This window comes from Sciurus carolinensis, chromosome 7, assembly GCF_902686445.1.
Source record: "Sciurus carolinensis chromosome 7, mSciCar1.2, whole genome shotgun sequence".
NCBI classification, from domain to species: Eukaryota; Metazoa; Chordata; class Mammalia; order Rodentia; family Sciuridae; genus Sciurus; species Sciurus carolinensis.
In genome coordinates, this window is record NC_062219.1 from 150,100,767 (window position 1) to 150,113,886 (window position 13,120).

Consider the following 13,120-nt stretch of genomic DNA (forward strand, 5'->3'; position numbering starts at 1 on the left):
CCCTTGGAGTATTTGCAGCATTTGATAACTATATTCCATGTGTGCATGCTGCGTCCTGCAGGGTCACAGGACATGTGAGCAGGTGTTGATATCCATGCTGTGGAAACCCCGCTGCACCCTTCTCTGGGGGTGAAGGACGGGATGACTTGCAGTGCAGCTGCTGCCTAGGAGTGGCCCACCTAGGTGGGACCTGGCCATGCATCAGAAGGGGACTTGGCAACCACCCTGGTCCACTCTGCTGTGAACATGACCAGTCTGGGCGACTTGGTAGCAGAGTGAATTTTTAGGCATGAATTATCTGGTTAAGTTAACCAGATAATTGCCAGCTGTCTCCTTTGTGCTCTGCTCGGCAGACCCCAGCCTGAACAGGGCTTCTGTTGGCACGTGCAAGCTAGGTGCTCGCATCCATTTTCAAACAAAACCAGCTGCCTGTTAGAGTGGTGCTTTAACCCAGCTGTTCTTGTTGCTGATTCAGAGACTCCTCTCCCCTTGCCAAAGTGAGGACCCACTAAGGTAGCTGACGTGGGGCTTCCCTTCTCCACTTTGAGGATGTGGGACAGGGGATTGGGAGGCTGATGGCATAAGGTTTTGTAGAACAGTCAAAACTTATCTCAAATTCTGACCAAACATTTTTTATTAATTTTTCTAACTAAATGGAAACTCCAGCTGTATAAATAATGATTTTCATTTGAAAAAATTTCTTCCCTTGTTTTTAGAGCCATCGGGGGAATTAAAGTATAAATAAGTAGCAAAGAACTGCTCTGCCGAAGTGAGACAGAACGCAGACTCAGCCGCATTCTGGTCCCAGCACAGCCTGCAGAGGCCGGCCGTGGACGGGGTGGCCGGGGTGGCCGGGGTGGCCCGGCTCGCTGCGCTCGCTGCCCTGCGGGGAGGAGAGCGCGCACAGATGTTTCTGCCCCTTTATTTACTAACCCACACGTCCATTTCTCTCTCTGATCCGGTCTTCGTGCTGCAGTTCTTTCCTTGTGCTCTTAACAGGTGCAATGGGGTGTGTCCCTCATCTTCTCCCGTCACTTTTTCTTTAAAAAAATAAAAAAAGTGATTCACATTTCCTTTCCCTCTCAAACCTCATCCTATCTGAGCAAATGTAATGAGAATGCTTACATCTGTGACCAGTGCTGAGCCTCCTCTTTCTGTAGGGTTGTGTGTTGGTTATAAGCTCCCGTGGAGAAAACAAGGGTACCTCCTCAGGCCAGGGTACTCCACCCAGCACCTCCTGGGGCAGCCGGGGTACTCCACCCAGCACCTCCTTGCCTCCCACAGAAACCTCCCCTGTGCCGCGTGCCCTCTGACCCCTTCGCTGCTGTGCTCCTCACTGAGTGCAAGGCTTTACCCAGGTTATTGACCAGTGGCTTTCTTCACATTTTGAGCTCGACTTTTCAATGAGGGAGTTGTTTCTGCTATATTCTTCATTCCACAAATACTTAACCAACACATATTTCACGACAGGTACATTTCTACCAAAGAAATCGTAGCAGTTGCTTAAGTCAGTAGTCCAGAAACGTCATGATAACTTAGGTTAGTAGTGTCAACATTAGCTTACTTTGGATGTTTCCAGAAGGATCCAAAGGAAACGAGATGGTGCGATGGATTTTTACCTTAGTCCTATCCTACTTCCAGACTAGGCAGCTGTCACTACAGAAATGTATCCATCAGTCCAAAGAAAGAGAAGAAAGGCGTCCCCGTCCTACACCCAGCAGGCCAGGCCCTTCCTGTCTTCGAGGCCTCTTGGTGCCTGTAGGGGACGCCGTGTTCCTGAGGCTGGTCTCCGTCTGCAACCCGCTGGAAGCTTTCCTTCTGTAATGATCTCAAGTGTTGACAGTGGCCATCTCTGAAATGGTCAAACTCATGGAGGATGACCTGTTCTCCGTTGGCCGTTGGAGGGGAGGCCGGGGCTGGGGCTGGCGGTGGACTGTACATAGCCCTGTGCCGTGACTCTGCTCTCTGGTTGTTCTGAGCACACCGTGGCCAGGACTGAACTCCGAGGGCGACTCAGATGAAGGCGGGTGCAGACGTGTGAAGGAGGGGAAGGGGCAGACAGGCAGGGCTCGGGGGCCACCGCTGTGCAGCGTGGACAGAGCGCAGTTCCCACCCTCAGCGAGCCTTATTTTTATTTTATGGTGGGAAGGTGCCCATCACGTGAGTTGCCATCGTGACCCTCGGGGTGCACGACTCGGCAGCCTCAGGTCGAGCTCTGTGTCCTGCAGCCTTATCACTGTCTCTCCAGAGTCTGTCGCCCTCCCTTCCCTAAGGCCCTCAGGGCCCTGTCTGCTTTCTCTCCGTGGACTCCATGGCTCCCAGCGGAATCCAAAGCCCTCGTCTCGTGTGTTGCTCTGAGCCCTGGGTTCGGCTGTCACCCGTGTCCCAGCGTGTGTATTCGGTGACTAAATAATGTCCCGCTCTGTATGACCCCGTGTTGCTCCTCTGCCCGGGTGGACAGGCCTTAGGGGGCTCCCGCTTCTGACTGTCGAGAGTCCTGCTGCATCGCGTGTCGCAGGAGAGTGCCTGCTTCCTTTCCTGTCTCCACCTGCTGGCACGTCCTTGTTGTGTTCAGCGACCTGCTGAGCTGCTCCCCATTTTTCCTTCCGCTGGCCACACTGGAGGTGGAGTGGGCTGTTCTGACCCCTCTGGATGCCACGCACCTCTGCTCTGTGGCCCAGGCCTCACCCTTGTTTGTCCCTGGGTGTCGGGACTCTCGCTCCTGGGCGGGTCTGCCTGCCCATCATTGGCTTTGACTGGAGAAAGGAGCATGGTTGTTTTGTCGCTGACCTGGCTGGATGTGCTGGGCAGGTGCTGGGGATGGTGTCCTTAGCCTCCGGGGGCCCCTGGTGAGTGCTCCCTGCTTGCACATGTCCATTCTGGAGACCGGCTCCTAATAGCTGTGCTGCATCTCAATGAGAAACTGATCCTCTTCTGTTGCCCCGGGAGCGGCTCCTCCCGAGTCGGGGTCACCGCACCCTGATCCTGGCGGCTCGGGCACTGCCTGGTCCTCAAGCAAGGCTTGGAACGCGGTGACTGAGGCTCGGATGGCAGCAGCAGGTGAGCTGGACTGAGAAGAGCTGGGGTGTGTCCTCGGCCGGGCTCTGGTCCCGTGGCCCCCGCAGAGGCCTTCAGTGGGCGTCCCGAGCAGCAGTTTGGAGAGGCTACAATCCTCCAGGCGTTTTGCTTTCCCTTAACCTTTGAAATGCTGCATGCAGCAGGTGGTTCACGGTCACCGCTGTCCTCGTGGCAGACAAGGAAACTGAAGCGGGTCTGCCAGCACAGAAATGGGACCTGCCTGGAATCACTGGCAGGGGCTGGCAGGGGTGGGTGCCCAGGGCCGTCCGACCGCTTCCTGGGTCTGGCCTCCTCGGCCTTCTCAACGTCCACGGCTGTCCTTGGCCACTCTTTCCTTTTCTCTGAATTATTGTGTTGGATTTGTACGTTCAACTCAGAACGTTCCTGTATCTTACTCTTTACGAAGTCATGCCGTTTCGCTCTGAAGTCCCCAGTTTGGAATTAGTAATAGCATTTTTCAGTACTGCGAGCCCCGCACCGGCCTTTAGAAACTGTAACAGCTACTCATGTGTCTCTGCTGCACGTCTTCCTGAGACCGAATGTTAATTATTAAGTCAGTGGTTCATTTTCCCATCAAGCACTGTGTCATTGTTGAGCGCTGCTAGGACGCTCTTCCCAGCCAGCTTGCACGCTCTTCAGGGGTACGCCTGGCGTGTCACTGTCCGTGGTGTCCTGTGCGTCGTGGGCACACTCTGCGTGTTCATGATAACCTATGTGCTTGTGTGTCCATTCTTTAGGGAATAAACTTTAAACCTTGAGAAGTCCGTCTTTCCGTGCAGCTGGAGTTGACGCCCAGACGAGGTCCGTCTCCTGCTTGGCTCATTCCTGCAGGAAACAGGAATGCACAGCACCTGGCAGAATTCCTGATGGACCCGAGAAGTGTCAGTGTCCCCTCTCCTGAGAGCCGCTGGCCTGTTTCTCTGCCACTGTGTTTCTCAGCGTGGCCTCTGTCCCGCAGCTCCACACAACTTGTTTGCAGCCTTGTTTAGGAGCAGGATCCTTGTCAAACACACACAAGCAATCAGAGAAAGCTCATTTTCTTAACCATTTGATTCAAGACTTTGGTATTAAGTCTTGGAAAAGGCTTCAGGTTGATCCAGCGGTCGTGGAAAGTCCCCCTGAGTCATGGCTGGGTGTGGTGGGACTGGGATCGGGCTCCGAGCCTCTGGGCTTTGCTGAAGCCGGGCTCCCCAGAGCAGCAGCCGGGCTCCCCAGAGCAGCAGCCGGGCTGGGCTGGCAGGATCGTCATATTTGCTTCCCTGCATAGTAGGTACTCAGTGTGCATCTTCCACGGAGCCATGTTGGCCTCCACGCTCCCTGGCCTTTGGACAAATTGGTCTTCTAGGTCTCAAGGTCCTCCTCGAGGGAGAGGGGAGCAGGGCATGGTGCGTTGTCCTGCCTAAGAATCCCTGGTGACGGCAGCACCCAGCCCTAAAAACTGAAATGTCCCCTCATCCTCCTTCCCAGGAAAGGAACCTTGCAGGGCCATCATGCTTGGTGTCGGGGGTGACTGGTTCCAGGACCTCTCTCAGGGACTACAATCCACGTCTTATGGTTTGTATCTGATGTCCCTAAAGGCCACATGCTGAAGACGTGGTTGCCAGCCTGTGGCACTAGAGGGGTGGTGGCACTTGAGGTGGAGTCTAGTGGAAGGGAGTTAGCTCACTGGGCCCCCAAGGGGGTTGTGGGACCAGCCCCTCCTTCCTTTCTGCTCCCCAACTGCCATGAGGTGGGAAGCTTTGTTACACCCTGCCTTCCCGCCATGACCAGCCACCTCCCCACAGGCCCAAAGTGTGGGGCCAGTGCCCCCAGACTGAGACCATGAGCCAAAATAAGCCTTTCTCCTTAGAGGTTGATTACCTCAGGTATTTTGTCACAGTGGCAGAAGGCTGACAAACACACCACAGATGATCGAGCCCCTCGTGTAAAATGGAACCTTGTTTGCCCACCCTGTGTCTTTTTGATTATGTCTGGATTACTTATTATAATGCGATGTGAGTGCTGTGTACGCAGTTGTTATACTCTGCGGCCCAGGGAATGTTGACTAAAGAAAGTCCATTCTAGGTTTCAGTTTCCCGAGAGCATGAAGAAACGTACGTCTCGTGATGTAAGGGTAAATTTGTAGGTAATTACCCATTCAATAAGTGTGTTATGTACCTGCCTGTGTAAGATACCGTGCTGGGATACAGTGGTGAACCTGGCAATGTTAAGGGAAACAGTATTTCTTTAAACATTTGTTTTAAGTGTCCTTAGAGTCCATACCTGTTGAATACAGACATCAGTTTCCCAAATATTTTCGATCCTCCTGTGGTTGGATGCATGGATGCAGATTTTCTCCATTTTTAAAGACATACGTTTTTTCATTTGTATATGTGACTCATAGCGCAGGTCCTCTACATTTGTTAGTGAAACGGCAGTGCCTCCTGTGACGTAGTGTCAGTCTCGGAGGCACTGCACATTGGGTATTATGAGGTCGAGGTTCGGTCTCCACTCGAGGCACTGTGCATTGGGTATTATGAGGTCGAGGTTCGGTCTCCACTTGGAGGCACTGCGTATTGGGTATTACGAGGTCAAGGTTCGTGACTCCCCTTGGCCGCTTTCTGGATGACGTTATGTTTCTCCTCTGTGACTTACAAGCTTGGGGAAGATGAAATGATACCGCTCAGCCCAGCGATCTGACTTACAGCGCAGGCTCAGTATATGTTAACTCAAATTCTTTTCATTGAATTATTCCATCAAAAGTTTGGGGACTTGCCCTTGAAGGCATTAGGGGTGTCAGGTGGCGGGCACTGGGCGGGACTCTGCCGGGGACTCTGGAAGACGGGATGGTTGCTTACCTCAACGTAAAATCCCTGTTCCCAGGCGAGGAAACGGAAGTCCTCAGGGTTTGTGATCTACCCTCGTCATTTTTGATTGGTGGGACGGCTCAACATTGAGAGAGAGTCTGAGAATCGAGAAGTAAAAACACGTGATCTTAACAGATGCCTCTGGACCGCTGCTGCTTCTCTGCAGGTTCGCAGGGAACACAGCCACCCTGGGCCCAGGGATGAGCACTTCTTTGTAATTGTCAGGTTAGATGGACATACGGGCTGCATCTCCCCTGGGAAACGAGGCAGGAGCCTAGAGCAGAAGGAAGTGCCACATTGTCCCGTCAGGCCACACTGAAGGGGAGAGTGCCCAGCCATGCTTGTGGCAGACATGGGGGAAGGGCACAGCCTCTCCTTTGAGGTCTCTTGCCCCAGGGACAAACGAGCTAAGCAGTGCTGAGTTACTGGGTGTGTGTGTATGAGGGACAGAAAGAGCCGGTAGGCCTGCCACTTTGCTTTCTGTGACCAGGTTCATAATCCAAGCCACTGTGCTCTCTGCTTGGGCCTCTCTGCACTTGAGCAGGTCTGGGTTAGCACTGCCCCAGACTGAGACCCCCCAGCCATCGGTGTGGGCTTCTCCCCACACCCGGATGACAGTGATCTGTACTGACTCACCTCGAGGTAGAGGCTAGGGTGAAATGGTTTTATGGTGCCATCTCATGCAGAGACTCCTATTCAATCGAGAGTCCCATCCGAAGGATCGGGCCATGAGGTCACTTTGCCTGTAAGTTGGGTCACAGCACATTTGATTCATTGTAGACAATCCCCAGCAGTCATTGGCCATGATTTATTCTTGCCAGTAGACTGGGTTTTCAAATGACAGCAAGCCATCAGAATAAGCAGCCCGGGGTTTCAACACAGAGTGCTGGAAAAGACCATCGTGAGGTTCATTTGGTGAGGAGGCCTGAGAGGGGAAGTGACTGGCCCAGCGAGAGCCCTACCGAGGCCCGGAAGTGGTGCTTGACCCTTGTCTCTGCGTCTTTCTGCTGTATTTCCTGGTGACACGTTTCATTCCTGGGGATTGACAGGAAGGGCTTTGCCCCTGTCCAGCCCCAGCTATTCTCCGTGAGACTCAGGAGACCACCGGTGATAATCAAGAGCTGAGCAAGGCACGGTGAAGGCCAGCGTGGCCCTTTTGCCTTGGTCGTCACGAGAGCTCTCCACGCAGAGGTTAGAAACACCTCCAGAGACATAACCAGCTCTCCGAGGAGCGCAGGGTCCCTGGGCCTGTGGCCTTGCTTGCTGGCGTCTGTCCTCCTGAAGCTCCTGGGGTGGCTTGCTCCTGGGCCCCTTCCATGACCGTCCTAGAGGTGTCCCTCCAGTGCCTTGTCACATACTGGAGCAAGTCACATGTTCATCTTTATTTTACAGACACATGCAGCATCTGAACATGGGAGATACTTTTTAAAATATGATATTTTAGGGAATGTTTGAAAACTGGCATGTCTTCAGAGACGTGGAGCCACGAAACACCTGGTTGCTGTGCCTCGTGTGCTCCCGGGTGTATTTTATGTCCCACGCAAAGGTGTTTCCTCATTTGGAATTGGATAAAAGACAGGTCTGAGATGCTGGGGAAGGGTAGATCGTATTTCTTGTCTGATCGGGGGTATTTTACATTCCTGTGGTGTCTCTCTGGGTGCCCACGTTGATTGTTTGTCTATTAAAACAAAGCTGGGGGTGCCACACGGGGAGAAGGCCACGTCAGACATCTGAGCTTCACTTAAAAGCACGGGCTGCAAAGAAATGTGAATTCATCAGCTTAATTGGAAGAGTATTTATAGACATTGAATGATCCCGCAAAGGTAAAAGCCTGGCTTTTCATCTTCACCGAAAAGCCCTTGCCTGCGAAGTGGACTTTGCATCTGATTTGGGGGCTCCTGGAGGTCCTTGGCGCGTATTTACTAAGTCCTTTTTTTAATTCTTGAATTATGCAAAAAACATGTAAAGAAAAGTTAATTATAACTGGCTTTCTCATTTTTATGTAGTGCCATAATTTGATTTTAATAACTACATAAAGATACTTACAAGACTTCACTTTTTAACACTTTTGCATCTGACCTGTTCCTACCCACCCTCTCCTCCCGTGACTTTAAACAGGTCACCATGTCATTAAGTTCTCACAGATTTCTTCCACTGTTCATGCGAATTCAAAAAATTAATTTTTCTTATTTTCTTCTTAGAGAAGATGACAGCTAGGTGTTATTCTGTACTTTGTTTTTACCCAAACATACAGAGTTTTTTTCATATTTGTGAAGACTGTACGGAATTTTGCTTTTATGGATGTCCTGGAATTATTGAACCAGGCCCTCCATACAGAGCTTTGATTCTGTCTGTCTTCTGCTGTTACAGAGTTGCATGAGTCACTTAATGTGAGCGTCACTTCCTGTGTGTCGACGTACCTTTAAGGTAGTTCCTACTAAGGTAGTTCCTACGAGGGGGCCTGGGGTTTGCGCTGGCGGCGTGTGCACAGGTATCTATGGCGGTGTCCCTTGCCCTTCCTGTGGATTCTTTCATTGTGCACTCCTCGGAGAGCTTCACTAACATGGGCTAGCACTCGTTTTGGGGTTTTGCCAATCGCATATGCAAAATGCATTACATCAATATGTTTTAGATTTGCATACCTTAAAACATGCATGAGGTTGGACATATTTTCACTTAAAGTCCATTTGTCTTTCTCCTCTCTCTTTCCCACACTGTATATTTCTGTACACTGTACTTCTGTACTTTACTCTTCTGTTGGTTTGCTGGTCTTTTTGTGATTTGTCAAGGTTCTTTACACAATTGGGAGACCCGCTCTAAGCCTAACATCTAAGTGTTTTTCCGGCTTATCCATTCTTTCTTTCATTTCTTTTGGCTTCTGGGTTGTAGAAGGCACCCTCCACTGTGCCCCTGCACACACACACAGAAGAATAGATTCATTTTCATGCAGAAATTTATGATTGTTATTTTTACTTCTAAATATTTGTTCCGTTTAAGTTTATCCTGATACTGTGGGCTCAGCTTTCTTTCCAGATGGCAACCCAGTTGCCCTAACTGGTTAGTCAAAAAGCCCACTTCTACCCCCCCTTAAAGCCACCATTATGAACACTTCGTAAGTGAAAAATAGCCACTGTTCCCTTGTAAAACAAGAAGTTATGAATTTTTGGGAAGAACGCTGAGGTCCTTCTCTAACTTAAGACCGCTCTTCTACTTTATCCTCGGAGGGTAGCCTGTGTTCCTGAAGTTAACTGGACCCACCTGTGGGTTCCTCCCTAGGGAGATGATGATGGAACTTCTGCCTCTTGCCTAAATCCCAGGATTTACCTTAAGACAGTATCTCACTGCACTCGGGTGACTGCGGCTGAACAGGACCATCTCCTATTATCAGGACCTTGCCTTCTGTGAGCTCCTCAGGTGGGGGTTCTGTGCGACCCCCACACCAGCAGCGTCAGCGTCACCTTATCCCAGATGCAGACTCTCCTCCTTGACCTCCAGAATCAGACCTTGTGCAGGGGGACCCAGCCGTCAGAGTCGATCTCCAGACGCTTCTGAGCATGCTCCACCTTGAGACCCATGACCTGGGAAGCTACGTTTAGCTTTGTTATAGCAAACTGCAGCCCTACAGCCCTGCCTTCTGAGCGGATAGGAGCTGTCCTTATTCTGCTGACATGTGACAATATAACGGTGACCAGGGAATGACAATGTCTGTTTCGACACTGGCATTCTAGAGTAGGAAATGTCTCTGAGTTTTTTCCCCAGAAGTCACTAGTGCTTTGGACCAGTACACATTCTATCCAAAATTCTGCCGACTGGGTCAGTGTTTTCCTGTCGTATAATTAAAAACCAGCAAAACTGGTTTCTATAATATGCTAGGAAGTTTTGTAGCATTGAAGACTTGTCTTACCCACAAAAGCATCATTGTTCCTCCCCATCCCTTTCCCCTCTGCCATTAAAAAAATCTGATATCAGAACAAAATCCATATTAACCTCTGGTGACGGTTATTCCCACCAGAATGGAATTTACATTTGATGCAAAAAGGCAGAGAACCCAAACACAGAGGTCACCTCTGACACTAATCACCAGCCATGGTTCAGGACATTAAAACCCCTGATGGCTTTGAAACTTAAGGACCCAGGGACCAGTATTTTTTAAAAATTCTTCTCATTGATTTCGATAACTTTTTTTTTTTTTTGGACGAGAGAGTGGAGACAGGATAAGAAACTTGGCCAACTTACAGATCCCTCCCTGGACCTCAGTTTCTTCATTTGTACAAAGTGAAAGGAGGACCAGAAAATTCCCTGGAATGCTTTCCAGGGCTCGAGTGCCAAGTTTTGAGAATCAGGACTTGTGCGTTTGTTTTAAAATAGCTTGGTTATTATAACAGGGACCAAAAGTACCACATGCAAAGCAGTGGTCCCCAATGCCTGCACACTCAGAGCAGGAAGCGCGTGGTTTAAATAGCGCCTCGCCGGAAGCTCAGACCCGCCCCCTCCCGGTGCCTCCTCTTTTGGAGAACTCACGTCGTAGGACTCTCCGTGTACATCCTCTGTGTTTCCTTGTCATGGTCTTGCTGACTGGTTTTGTTGGCTGCAAGCAAAGCGATAAAATGCCAGCGGCCATCTGTGCCAGGCAGGTCAGGACTGGACTTTGCAGCTTGGCTCCGTTCCGATGCAGTTAGCAGATTGAGTCGGACCCTCTTTGGAGACTGTGACACAGGAGCCTCTACCGTCCGGGAGCTCCTGGGAAAGTTGTGGCCCTCCACACGCCGGCACTGGGCGGTCCTCCGTACAAGTCCACGATTTCATCCACTGGCCCTGCTGCGGTCTTCGCTGCGGTGAGTACTGTGGTTTTGGCTGAAAGGGAAGGTGAGGATTAGGTGAAAACTTTCTGAACATCCTGTTTCTCTGCAGACAGACACTGCTCATCATAAAGGGAACATTCTTTCACACTGGCCCTGGGGCAAGGGTGTCCCAGCTGCCTTGACAAGGATGCCATTTGGCCAGAAAATGTGTAGGAATAGGGTGGGGAAATTCTCTCATCCCTTTTGCAACTTCAAGTGCTTCTAGAACAAAACCCTTAGGAACCCAGGGAAAGGGCTGCTCGGAGGTGATGCTGTGGCCACCCCTGAAGTTCACGGAGCTGGGGGAGAGCTGTGTGCTTGACTGCAGACTGAGCCAAAGTCAGGAGACTCTGGGTCGTCTTCGGTTTTCTGAGAGTTCTGTGATGGTCTTGAAGTCCATTTTTCTCACCTTAGGTTCTCAACATAATCTGGTCAAAGTTTCTGGCCAGACTGGTGTTTTAGCTCAGTGGTAGAGCACTTGCCTAGCACGTGTGAGGACGTCCCCAGCACTGTTAAAAAAAAAAAAAAAAGTTCTGGTGAATTTAGTGCTTGCCAAGTTCTGGTCAGTCGTGCTGAGATGGGAAGCATAAAGGAAAAAAAGAGGGAAACTCATTAACTTCATTAGCATGCGTGACTTCAGACAGTGTGACAGGCATTCAAGCCCTGGAATGCATTCCAGGGAATTTTCTGGTCCTCCCTTTACTTTGTACAAATGAAGAAACTGAGGCCCAGGGAGGGATCTGTGAGTTGGCCAAGTTTCTTTCCATCCCTCCAGTCTTCGTGTAAAGACAATGATAAGTTTCATTTTCGCAGACTGACAAAAAGAATCTATACACTAACCCCATGGAAATGGCACTCCTGTAACGTGTCTGCCCTTGGTCTGTTCACCTGCGTAGACCATTCTGAGGACCTGGGCAGGGCACTCCCTGGATGGAATGTGGTTCAGATATCCTCTCTTCCTCCTCGCTTTCCGTGAGATGACATGACTGCCTGCATGCTCACATGCACCGATTCTCGTGAGCAACGCCACGTGCAAGTGCAAACAGAAGTAGATTTAAAATAAAAAATTCTCAGGCTACTGGTTGAAAAAGAAAGGCTAAAGTCATTACAAGATCATTAATCATGTCTAATAAAAGTCTCGGCCTTTTTTGAATTAGGTGGTTGTGATGTATAAATAATGTTCTTTGATCTGTGAGCTTTGTGGAGATCATGATGTTTCACTTACCACAAAGATAAGTATTTGTCACTTTTAAAATAGCCTGATAGTTATTTTACATTTGTGATGACTCACTGCGGAAGTTAAGTTGGTAGTGGGCATCTCCAGATGAATTGCCAGGTAAGGGCTGGTGCAGAGCCCTTCGGGGTCAGTCATCAGCGAAGTGCCTTCCAGGCTAATGAGGTCTCTTGGCCACAGGTGAGCTCCTCCCACTGCCAACCAGGGGAAGAAGCTGTAGGAGGATCCGCCGGAGGCCACTTCAGAGATGCTGGGAGTGTTTCTCCTCTGCACCTGCCTTGCCTACATCTGGAAATAAGCCGAGGGAGAGATGTTCTGCCACCTGCCAGGTTCATCTAGCGTACTTCCTGAGGGCCACAGCTCTCTGAGCAGCATCTAAGGCCTCGAACTGTTGTGAGATCTATAGGATAGAGGTGGTGAAGACATTATCAGGGTGCTGTCTTCATGCATGCCAGTAATCCTAGGTACTTGGGAGGCTGAAGCAGGAGGATGGCAAGTTTGAGGCCAGCCTCAGCAATTTAGCAAGACCCTGCCTCAAAATAAAATTTTAAAAAACGCCGGTGGTGGGGGCAGAAGGAGAATAAAAGAGGAGAGCGAGAGTGAGCAAGAGAGAGAGAGAGAGACTCTTCTAAAAAGGAGTCAGACGCTCAGAGTGGCCACCCAGATTCACCTGCCACTATTGCCCACTGTTCTTGTTTGTTCCATGTGAGAGCTAAATTCCTGTTCAAATACATTGTTACCTATAATTAGGGAGATGCTGAGTAGAGCAAGCATTCTAGACAAACCTTCTAGCTTGCTATTGATTTTATCGTTAGCAAAATGATAAAAATCATTATCTGGCCTTTTCCTACCCAACACCCGAGCATTTTTTTTCCCAAAAATTCACTTGAAAACACTTTTTTCCCATTCCTGTTCATTGACTTCAGTATTACCAGAGCCAGGGATCAACAGTCTTCCTGTGCACATTTTCCATAACATTTTTTTCTTAGTATGTTTTCATGATCTTTTTATGCGAGTTTGAAAAATGAGTATGATTTCATGTGTGTTCATTAGCGATCACTGCCAGAGGCCTTCCTCTGATTTTTCTTCTGAACCTCAAAGGTAGTGGCTCATTATGAAGT

At 49.9% G+C, this 13,120-nt stretch overlaps 1 protein-coding gene across 6 annotated transcripts in view; it reads left to right on the forward strand.

The window, feature by feature from the left end:
- The window catches only part of E2f3 (E2F transcription factor 3), a 69,016-nt gene that overhangs the window by 28,828 nt on the left and 27,068 nt on the right, over positions 1 to 13,120 (forward strand). The gene's annotated exons all lie outside the window — the stretch shown is intronic.